Here is an 11,038-nt window from a genome sequence, read left to right as displayed (position 1 = left end):
GGAAGGCATTTGTATCCTACAAGGGAGTGAGTGTGGATCCCGTCTCCAGCAAGCTATTGATTTCCATAGTGTTACCAAATGAGGTCATCAAGCTATCACCTGATTGACAGGCTAAATTCCACCCCATTCGCTATCATAATTCTCAAGTTGACACCAGATTATGTAACTACCACAGAGTTTCAGCACAATATGAACTAAGATTGGTATTCAATGGTAGCCTTATCTAGTTCCAATTTGAAAGGAGAATGCCTTCACTTACTTTCCATTGAGTTCAATGTTTGTCATTGACCTTGCATTTTAAGTCCTATCAAATCAGTTTGGACTCACAGCAACATGAGAGAAAACAGAATGAAGCATGGGTCTTGCTTCATCCTCACAGCTGTGATTCATGAGGCCTTTGTTGCAGTTACTCTGCCAATCTATCATGTTAAAGGTCAGCTTTTTAAAAAATTACTTTATGCTTTATAAAGCATTAGGTCCTTATTCAAGCTCTGATTCTCCTGACATATGTCCAAAGTACTTGAGATGAGTAATCACCTCACTTATTTCTATTAAGCATTAAACATCATGCAATATACAATTGTTTGTTCTTCTGGTGGTCCACCCTACCATCAAATTATTCACCAGTACCACAATTCAAGTACATCGTTTGATTTTCTATCTTTTTCATTCATTGTCTTACTTGCATGTGCATATGAGACAATTGGAAACCGCATAGTTTTGGCCAGGTACATCTCAGTCCTCAAAGTGTCATCCTTGCTCTTCAACCTGTAAGGAGGTCTGTGCAGCAGGTTTGCTCAACGAACTGCATCATTTAATTGACTGTGGCTTCCATGAGTATTGATTGCAGATCCAAGCGAGATGAACTCCTTCACAGCTTCAATATTATCTCCATTTATCTGATATTTTCCATTGGTCACATAGGGGAGAGTTTAATTTCTTTACATTGAATTTTAAACTAAGGGGAAAGCAGCAGTCCCGCTCTTTATCAGTAAGTTTTACAAGCCATGCTGCCTTACAATATGTAGTTTTGTGTCATTTGTACATGACAGATCATTAACATGACTTCCTACAATCTTGATGTCATGGTTTTCAGTTAGTACAGCTTCTCAGGTTATTTGCTGAGTATAGCATGTTTCTCAGAGAAACTACTGAAGTTTTCAATGATTCTATATTACTGTGATGTACACTGAAAATCCATGGAAACAAAAAAATACACCACAGATTGCATTGAAGGTATATGTTTAAAAGAAGAAGAAAAAAGGTTCCATGAAAGTACTAAAAATGTTATCTGGGAAATATGGCCAGGTCCTCTCTAACTATTCCAAAAATGGTCTGAAAAACAAAATCAACCAAATAATAACAACACCAATGAGTAATGGAAGTTAACATATTTTTATGTGTATCTTTGCAATGTGAATGCCTCTTTTAGTCATGTATCTATTCATTTCTTTTGCCCATTTTGTGCCTCGAAACTGTACATGTACATTGTCTCAACTGGTGCTGATTTAGATGTTAGAAAAAATAAAGAGGATTGAATTCTCAAGAGAATATTCAGAGAAACGAGGAAACACAGTAGAATTAATATCCACTGTCAAATGGGGGTTTTAATGAAATCAGAATTTCTTAACACTCTCTATGCTTTCTGTGTCCAGACATTTTCTCTGCTCTTCCAGCTTAAGGATCTTGTGTTCTCAATAAATGGAGGCCAATCCCAGAGAAGATGAAGACATTAGACTTTCTCTTTTCGGTTTTTGAGAAAAGACTGAAAGTTTCTCTACTTTTTCCTCCTGAAACTTTTTCCTCCTGAAACACGCAGATCACACCTTCAATTTTCGGGTTAAATTTCAAAACATGATGAAAGACACGACACTGTGGTCAGAGATCTCTACGAACTACATAACTTGTCCATAAGTTTTTATTTTCTTTCGGATATTCTTTGGCCTGGTGGTTATGTATTTCTCACAATATCAAGATATTTTAAAATGATTGATATAAAAGAGGCTTACATTAGTTGTCATCATGGATTTTTCTCCCTGTCCTGGGTGCCCTGTGACAGGTACACCATCAGGATTTGAGTCCAGGAGTGATGAATCCCTCACAAATCCTCCCCCTAAGATTATCTGTCTCTTGTGGCTCCATATTTCTGGAGCTAAATCTACCACAACCTGCAGAAAAGTTTGCAGTGGTTGTAATCAATATGTTTGATCAGCAGAAAACAATTACCCACCTCAAAGGAGTTGACTATCAAGCTCCAGAAGAACATCCACCAAGTCGTTCACCCGGCAACTGAGCTCAATGACCACTGAGGGACACAGCTGTCCATTACTATGTGAGAGGAACAGTGAGAGGACTCAGTGCCATCCCAGGCACAACCTTCCCTGCAATAATGACCTCAGTCTATAGGGATCACATGGGCTGCACAGAGCACAGGAGCCAGACTTCTGGGTAAGGGCAATGGGGGAGGCATGGGAGCAAGGAGCTTCCTCTTAGTATCTAGGGTTTCCTTTCCCTCCAAAATATTTTCTCCAATAATCTTTGCTTCCTTAATATTTATTACAAAATCACACATCAATTTCAATGTTAATTCATTTATAAGTTGTATGCATAAACACAATTAAATATATGTACGCATGCACACATGAATCGTGAGGGTATAGTGGTTGCTCATTAAGCTGAGACTTCAAATTTCAGGAGATCTGAACCACCAGCTGTTCCACAGTAGAGAAATGGGTCTTGCTGTTCCCATAAAGAGTTACAGCTTCAGAAATGCTCAGGGGCAGTTCTATCCTGTCCCCGTGAGTCACTGTGAGTTTGCACTGACTCATGGCAGTGAGTGAGTGTGAGTGCCGAATACATGGATGTATACTATATTATTTGTATCATTAACATGCATTTAATGATTTTCACATAGTGAATGGCTGTACTGGGTTAAATGAAAATGAAATCACAAGACAACAAACTGTGGGGTTTATCTGAAGAGAACTTAGAAGGCAGTTCATAACCACACACATTTGAATAGTGTGGAAGCAAAACTCTGAAATTGATTACCTCCATTTCCAATTAATGGACCTAGAAAAAGATGAGTATGCATAGGTAGTATCCATAGCATAGGTAGCAGAGGGGAGGAGGCAATATAAAAGGAACCAAGATAAATGAAATTATAGGAACACCATCAGTAAGCCAATGATATGAAAACTAACTCTTTTAGAAAATAAAGAAAAGTGAAAATTAGCCAGGTTTCCTGATCATGACAAAAGAAGGGGGACTTGAATCTCCCAGATCAGAAACCAGAGAGACACCATTCTGCATGTTTTGTGGACATGCCTTATGAACAGCTTCCTGTCCACAGGGTACAAATGTCACTGAAATGTGGGAATGCCTTGGAAGGCAAGAAAATCAGTAAGATTCCCACACCAGAAACATATAATTGAATGGCCACTATCATCATGTGTATCCACATCTTAAGAGGAATGAGAGAGGATGCATTGTGAGCGTTCATACCACAAAGTTAAAAAGTTTGTTTTGTATGTAATATAAAGTTTACAAATAGAAAACTACTTTATAAAATATTGATAATATAGAACAATTAAAGCAATGCTTGATAAACAGTTTGTTAAAGTGCAGTTTTTCTTTGATAGTGTTTGTATTTCTCTGGGTCCGAGGGAGAATTATTGCCTAAATTTTCTACTCATCTGCTTCTAAATATCAGGGGATATGCAAATGCAACTCTCTGTCTGCTGATAAACCAGCCACAGTCCCTGATGTGGGCCTTCTCAGAAGACAGTCTGTCTCCGGGGTCTTAGTTACTATTTTGAACTCAGGAGCTAGTACAGAGGACACGTAATGAATTTTATACCAAAGTTGGCTTTCATTTTGACAATTTTACATGGCAATTGCTGAGAGCTTGCTGTATGTGTGTATAATTGCGATTGTCTGTGATTGTATGTGTTTCGTCTAATCACAGTGACTCTATGTTTAGAGGTGTCCAGTGTGAGGTGCAACTGGTGGAGTCTGGGGTGACCTAAGAAAGCCTGGGGGTTCACTGAGACTCTCCTGTGCAGCCTCTGGATTCACCTGCAGTGACTATGGCATGAACTGGGTCCACCAGGTTTCAGGGAAAGGCCTGCAGTGGGTGGCAACCATAAGCTACGATGGTGGTAGTACATACTACACAGACTCTGTAAAAGGCCGATTCACCCTCTCCAGAGACAACTCCAAGAACACACTCTATCTTCAAATGAATAACCTGAAAGCTGAGAGAACAGCCTTGCATTACTGTGCAAGTGACACAGTAAGGGGAAGTCAGTGTGTGCCCAGACACAAACCCCACTTGCAGGGAGGAGACTGGTCCCCAGGAGGCGCTCAGGACCCTCAGAGCACAGGACTCAGACCCAGGAGCAGGTGCAGCGCGAGCTTCAACGCTGGTTTCCTGTTGTCATGTGTGGATTCTCTAAATTTTAGAGTTCCCTCGGGGAATCTCCGTCTAATTTAAAAATAATAATTCTGTGCCTACTCCTGTTATCTATATTCAAAAGTTATATTGTAACAGGAAAAGATATTCTGTCCTACAGCAACAATCAACTTGCTAACCTTTAAGGACAAGAAATGACTCTGCCAGGGATCCCTGCATCAGAGTTCTCATGACTTTCAGATAAATACTTTCCAATCAGACTCTAGGAACATTGTAGCTGGCAAAGTGAACTCTTAAGTGTTTGACTATTTGCTGGAAATTCCACAGCATGTTCTTCCAACACAATTTGTGAGGCATTCTGACAATCATCTAGCTAAATATGTAGTTAAAATCTAGGCAGTCAGCATGTTTTATGTTGAAATTATTCTTCACATGACACAGGTTTTGTTGTTGCTGCTGTTGTTTGGTTTGGTTGTTTTCCTAATCTGGATGGTAGCCTACGTGTGTGTGTCTTTTCTGGAGCCCCATATGAAAACACACAAGCTCATCCATTGCATTTTATTATCTGTGTGCTAATATCTTGTGTTGATCTATCCTTCAGAACCTTCAACCCGTGATAATCCAGAGACACGAACTTATCTGTGCAAATTCAGTATTCAGGGAGATCTCTAGGGCCAAAAGGGATCATTCAGTTCTTCATGCTGGATGCTGTATCTTCACCTTCACAGCCTCACAGAATGTCAGCCACTCTTTCTGGTTTCACCCAGAGAGTCCATACCTGTCACTCTCCTTCTGGTGGCTTTGCTACTATTTTGTATTGGGATACCAGTAACATTCCCAGTATCTAGTGACATGCAACTTTACGTGAGGATTTTCGGATATTTCAGTATAAGAATCTGTATTAAATGTAAAATTAGGTGTGAATGACATTATTAACGATGACATTTTGTATGAGAAATATCTTCCTGTGACAAAGGTAAATTGCTTTACAGTGATATGTACTCTTTCCACAGTAGAATGACTCTTAAGTAGACATAGCAGTGTAGTTGTTGAAGAAAAGCTCTTTCTCTTTAGTGACCTACAAAAGCCATTCCTATTTACAGCAATCATTGAAATGGAGCCACTTTGGGAAGAATTCACTGAGATTGCTAGATTTAGCTGATCTTCTAACTTTTGAATAATTCTACCATAATCTAATGGAGAGGAGAAAATGTGTATCTGACCGTTTAAATGTTCTTGGTTTTGTTATGTGTGTCTGATAAATATATAAGTTCCCGATAGTAGAGGACTACTGCCTTTATTCCTAAAGTCATCCTCAATGCTAAGCCAAGTCTACCTCCTCAGCCATCTTCCCCATCACTTTCTGTGTTCTGGAAGAATGGGACCTTCGTCTTGGTGAATGGGAAAGTCATGGACAGGATTGTGTTCTCTGAGGATACAGTCAACAATCTCAACCAAGATGAACCCATTTTAAAATGTATTAAAAAGCTACCAATGACATGCAAATCTCCAACCAGATATAGTTTCATGATGTATTTATTTAAATTTAGGTCTCATTCACTCTTTATAATACATCTCAGAACCATGGACCTCATTCCCAAGAATATGTCGGTTTCGTCATATTGGGGCAGCTCTCAGAGGTGAGTAGGTCAGAGACTGAAACCTGAAGGTTTGGCAATACTTCATCTGAGCACCTGGATCTCTGTCTCCAGGCCAATGTGCTGGGGTTGGACCAATGTATAAAGTGTATACATTTTGTCTCACTATTCTGTCTCCTGATTCTCTTACATCAGCTACGAGTCAGTGTATTATGGAGTGGTTTGTGCAGACTATACTCCTCCTCCCATATATCAAGTACACATCCCCAGTGACCCTGTTCATAGTCACATTCATTGAACACTGTGCTCCGTTGCTGCGCAGGCCATTGCCGTGCATCCCTGTGAAAGGAGGTGGGGGAGAAGGCAATGTGAAGTCCAGGAGAAGAAAGGCGTATGAGCTGCATAAGGCTACATGATCTCCATATCTGTGTATTCTTGTTTTTTCTTACACGTAATGTACATTATTGGATAGAATGTTCTTTATTTTCTATAGTAATAGTCTCCAAAAATAAATACCCACTTTATGTTTTTCTTTGCATTAGGTCATCTTTGTGACCTTGTTAATGATACTATTTATACCACATTTATTGACATTTTCCTGTAGGTTTTTTAATCATAATTTTAGGGTTTCATATTTAACTTTATAGTACCCATCTCTGTGTCAATCATGTATCCCAAATTGATATGTATCACTTACAACCGTTTCTTACTATTTAGTATTACCCATAATATTTGTGGATAGATGGGCATGTTCAATATGTCCATATATATCAGCATATTATGTTCTGTATGATGTTTTCTATTGAGGACTGATTATGACCAAAGTTCTGCTAGGCTTTAATTGTCAGAGTTTGTTAAAATATAGTCATGGATCCATTTGTAGTTAACTACAAACAATGTACATCACTGCTAACCTTGGTTTTTATTTAAAATACTAAAGGACTCAAATTCTTCAATAAAACTCTTTTTAAAATGTGTTTGCTCTGTGTTCACTTGCCCTATCGCTAGAGAGAATCTCGATATTAACTTTCCTGATGCACCGTGCTGTTATTTTTACTGAGTGTGGGTCCCTGTTGTGGCAGGGTGAGGGCCATGAGCATTTCTCTGGTCTTTTGACTGAGCCTCATTCCAAGGGGTTCCTCCTGGACTAGGCTCTGAAATGTGGTTTCTACCTGTTCCTCTTAGTCTGCGAAGGTTCTACGGATCTACACGTTCTGCCTGCCCTTTCCCATTGGGCAGAGAACTTTCCTTCCAAGTTGTTCATTCCCTTGCTGCAAAGGTTCCCCAGGGCCTCAGCTACGAATCATTATGCTCTTCCTCTTCCGATGGAAGACTTCATGCCTAAATAGAGAGCTGCTCGGGGCATGACTTTAGACTTGTCCTTTTAAAGATAGATTTTTAAAAAACATTTTATTAGGGGCTCATACAACTCTTATCACAATCCATACATAAACATACATCAATTGTACAAAGGACATCTGTACATTCTTTGCCCTAATCATTTTCTTTTTTTTCCTTTTATTTTTTTATATTTTATTAGGGGCTCATACAACTCTTATCACAATCCACACATATACAAACATCAACTGTATAAAGCACATCCACACATTGCCTGCCCCAATCATTCTCAAAGCATTTGCTCTCCACTTAAGCCCTTTGCATCAGGTGCTCTTTTTTTTCCCCTCCCTCCCCGCTCCCCCCTCCCTCATGTGCCCTTGGTAATTTATACATTGTTATTTTATCATATCTTGCCCTATCTGGAGTCTCCCTTCCCCCCCTTCTCTGCCGTCCATCTCCCAGGGAGGAGGTCACTTGTGGATCCTTGTAATCAGTTCACCATTTCCAACCCACTCTCCCTCCACTCTCCCAGCATCGGCCCTCACACCCTTGGTCCTGAAGGTATCATCCATCCTGGATTTCCTGTGCTTCCAGCCCCCATATGCACCAGTGTACAACCTCTGCCCTATCCAGTCCTGCAAGGTAGAATTCGGATCATGGTAGTTGGGGGAGGAAGCATCCAGGATCTGGGGGGAAAGCTGTGTTCTTCATCGGTACTACCTCACACCCTGACTGACCCATCTCCTCTCCTAAACTCCTCTATGAGGGGATCTCCACTGGCCGACACTTGAGCCTTGGGTCTCCACTCTGCTCATCCCCCTTCATTCAATATGGTGTGTATATATATATATATATATATATATATATATATATATATATATATATACACACACATATATATATATATCTTTTTTTTCATGATGCCTTATATCTGGTCCCTTTTGCACCTCATGATCGCACTGGCTGGTGTGCTTCTTCCATGTGGGCTTTGGTGCTTCTGAGCTAGATGGCCGCTTGTTCACCTTCAAGCCTTTAAGACCCCAGTCACTATCTCTTTTGATAGCCGGGCACCATCAGCTTTCTTCACCACATTTGCTTATGCACCCATTTGTCTTCAGCGATCCTATCATGGAGGTGTGCAGCCAATGATATGATTTTTTGTTCTTTGATGCCTGGTAACTGATCCTTTCGGGACCACTCAATCACACAGGCTGGTGTGTTCTTCCATGTGGGCTTTGTTGCTTCTGAGCTAGATGGCCGCTTGTTAAAAAGACAGATTTTTACCAATTGGTATTGAGCCTTAAAGTCATTTTGTTCTTCTCAGAGACAGGAGTGGTCGATCTTGGTGCATGGGGCAGTGACTCCTCATCTGTTACTGTAGCCATGATCAAGGGATATAAGGAAATAGGGTTTTGTTTATTATCTGCATGGTAAGGGATTGTTCTGCAAGAAAACAGTATTTTTTTTAAGTCTGTGCTTCATGGAGATGCTATTTACTTTAACCCAAGGAACATTTAACTGTTTCTTAAATGTTTCAGACTAACCTTATTGAGTTTAAATATCATCCAAGACATCTTCTCCAGAGAAGGTAAGAACTTGCTCCTTTTCCTTCCTGATAGCAGCTCTCTCTCTCAAAATAGGATGTTTGTTGTTTTAAATGTAATGATCAAGGACCTAATATGAATCCCAGAGCTATGAAGACCATTTATAAGGAAGCAGGGACACGTTTTAGTGCCCCATTTCAGGGCATTCATACGCTGTCAAACACAGCAAAGGAAGTACACACAAAGCAGGCAACATAGATGAGAGTGACCTTCTAAAAATCAGACATTTATGTGCATCAACAGAGTTAAAAGGGAAATCAAGCAAAAAATAAAAAGCAAAAAGCTCTTTCAATTTTAAGCTGCAATGTATATCTATTCCGTGTACAACCATAGACAACAGGAGCAAATATTATTGCATTTTCATAAGCCATATTTTCTATTATTTCCATCTTTCAGAATTTTGAGAGATGCAGTGCACCTTGATTAAGAGACTGACCAAGCCCAACTTCATGAGATGGGGGACTGCAAAAGAAACCCAGACATCTGAGTCTAGAAGAGTTCGATGTGTTGCTTCTTCAGAGTACAGGGAGACAGCAGGAGATCATTGAGAACATGTGTACCAAACCTGTTAGGATAGTGATGTGTACATGAATAATGTCATGTGGTTGACACTTAAGAAGACCCCTACTAATCACTGCTATGAAATTATGATATGATCATGGCAGTGACCTGAACTAGTGTGCAGCTCTGTGGTAGTCACCTAATCTGGTGTCAATTTAAGGGCTGAGAGTGTAAGGGTGGAGTCTAGGTTGTCAATCTGAAGATAGCCAAAGGGACCTCTGTTGGCATGACCTTCTGAGAATTCTGATACTTCCTCTTTGGAGGAAGAAGACACCTCTCTCTCTCTGCTACTCCCTGGGAGACATTCCAGAAGACAAGCCACATGGACAGAACCAGACCACAGAAGCCAGAGAAGCCACAGAGACTTCTGCCAGGGCTAAGATATTCCTAATGATACTGGGTCCAAAGACTTCCTACCCACTGGCCTGTGATCTTCTTCATTTGACATCATTGTATGTGTTGTGTGAATCTCAAGAGGACTTTGCAGATTGATATCAGAAATATGGGCTAATATCGGATGTATGGACTTGATCTGGACTTTGCTGAGATGTTTTTCAATGTTCAATTGCTCTTGTATATAAATATCTTTCTTATACACATATGTGTGTCCATGGATTTCTTTCTCTAGTCTACCCAGATTAACACAAGCTACATCACGGTCTCAAGCTTGAATCGGTTAGACAAGCACCAAGAGCAGACAGTGAGATGGGGGTTTGATGAAATGAACAGGATCAAGTGATGCTCTGCCAGTGTGCATATGAAAAGTGAACCAACTCAATGATCTCCGAATGAAAAATGCTAGAGTGTCCTGTGCTTTCACCCCTGGATTGTAGTGAGTACAATGTGTCTTCACTTTAAAGTAATTGCTTATTCCCTTCAGCAAATTCTGGCACAAAGAAGTCCAGGTGACCAACACCTAGTGCTTGGATTTCCCCACCGTAAAAAGAAACATTAATTTGGAGGTGTACAGATTCTAATTAATCAGCAAATGAGTGTTGTCAACCCTCAGTCTGAGGAAAATATTTTAAACTTTATGAGGAAAGAATCTATAAACTACATGTTTATAGATGTCACAGCTTCTATAGCCAATAATATGTACCATTTTCCAAAATTAGACAATCCTTGAGTTGAGGGAATAAATGTCAGGTGAGACCCATGAGCAGCTGTGATGTGGCTGTGCCCAGAGCACAAATGGAGAGGCTGTCTGTGGTTGGAGATGCTCACATTTCAATGGAACCAGAGTCCCAGGGCAAGGGACATTTACAAGAGTGTCTGTTTAATCTCTAAATGTCGAGGATCAGTTGGATGGATGGACCTAATTATAATGACGAGTGCCTCGTGGGTTTCAGGAAAAGGTCTTTGGTTTCAAAGTCGAAAATATTGTACTTGACTCTTACTTTGAGCCTTTTCTTAAATGATTATTTTTCATTTACTGGTTTTCTCCATCTTTGTACTTGAAATCATGACTCGACTGATTTTTCACTATTCCGGATATTCTAGCAAACCAGGGAGTGGTTTTCTAT

The sequence above is a fragment of the Tenrec ecaudatus genome, chromosome 3 (assembly GCF_050624435.1).
Source record: "Tenrec ecaudatus isolate mTenEca1 chromosome 3, mTenEca1.hap1, whole genome shotgun sequence".
NCBI classification, from domain to species: Eukaryota; Metazoa; Chordata; class Mammalia; order Afrosoricida; family Tenrecidae; genus Tenrec; species Tenrec ecaudatus.
Note: the sequence above shows the minus strand (reverse complement) of the source record.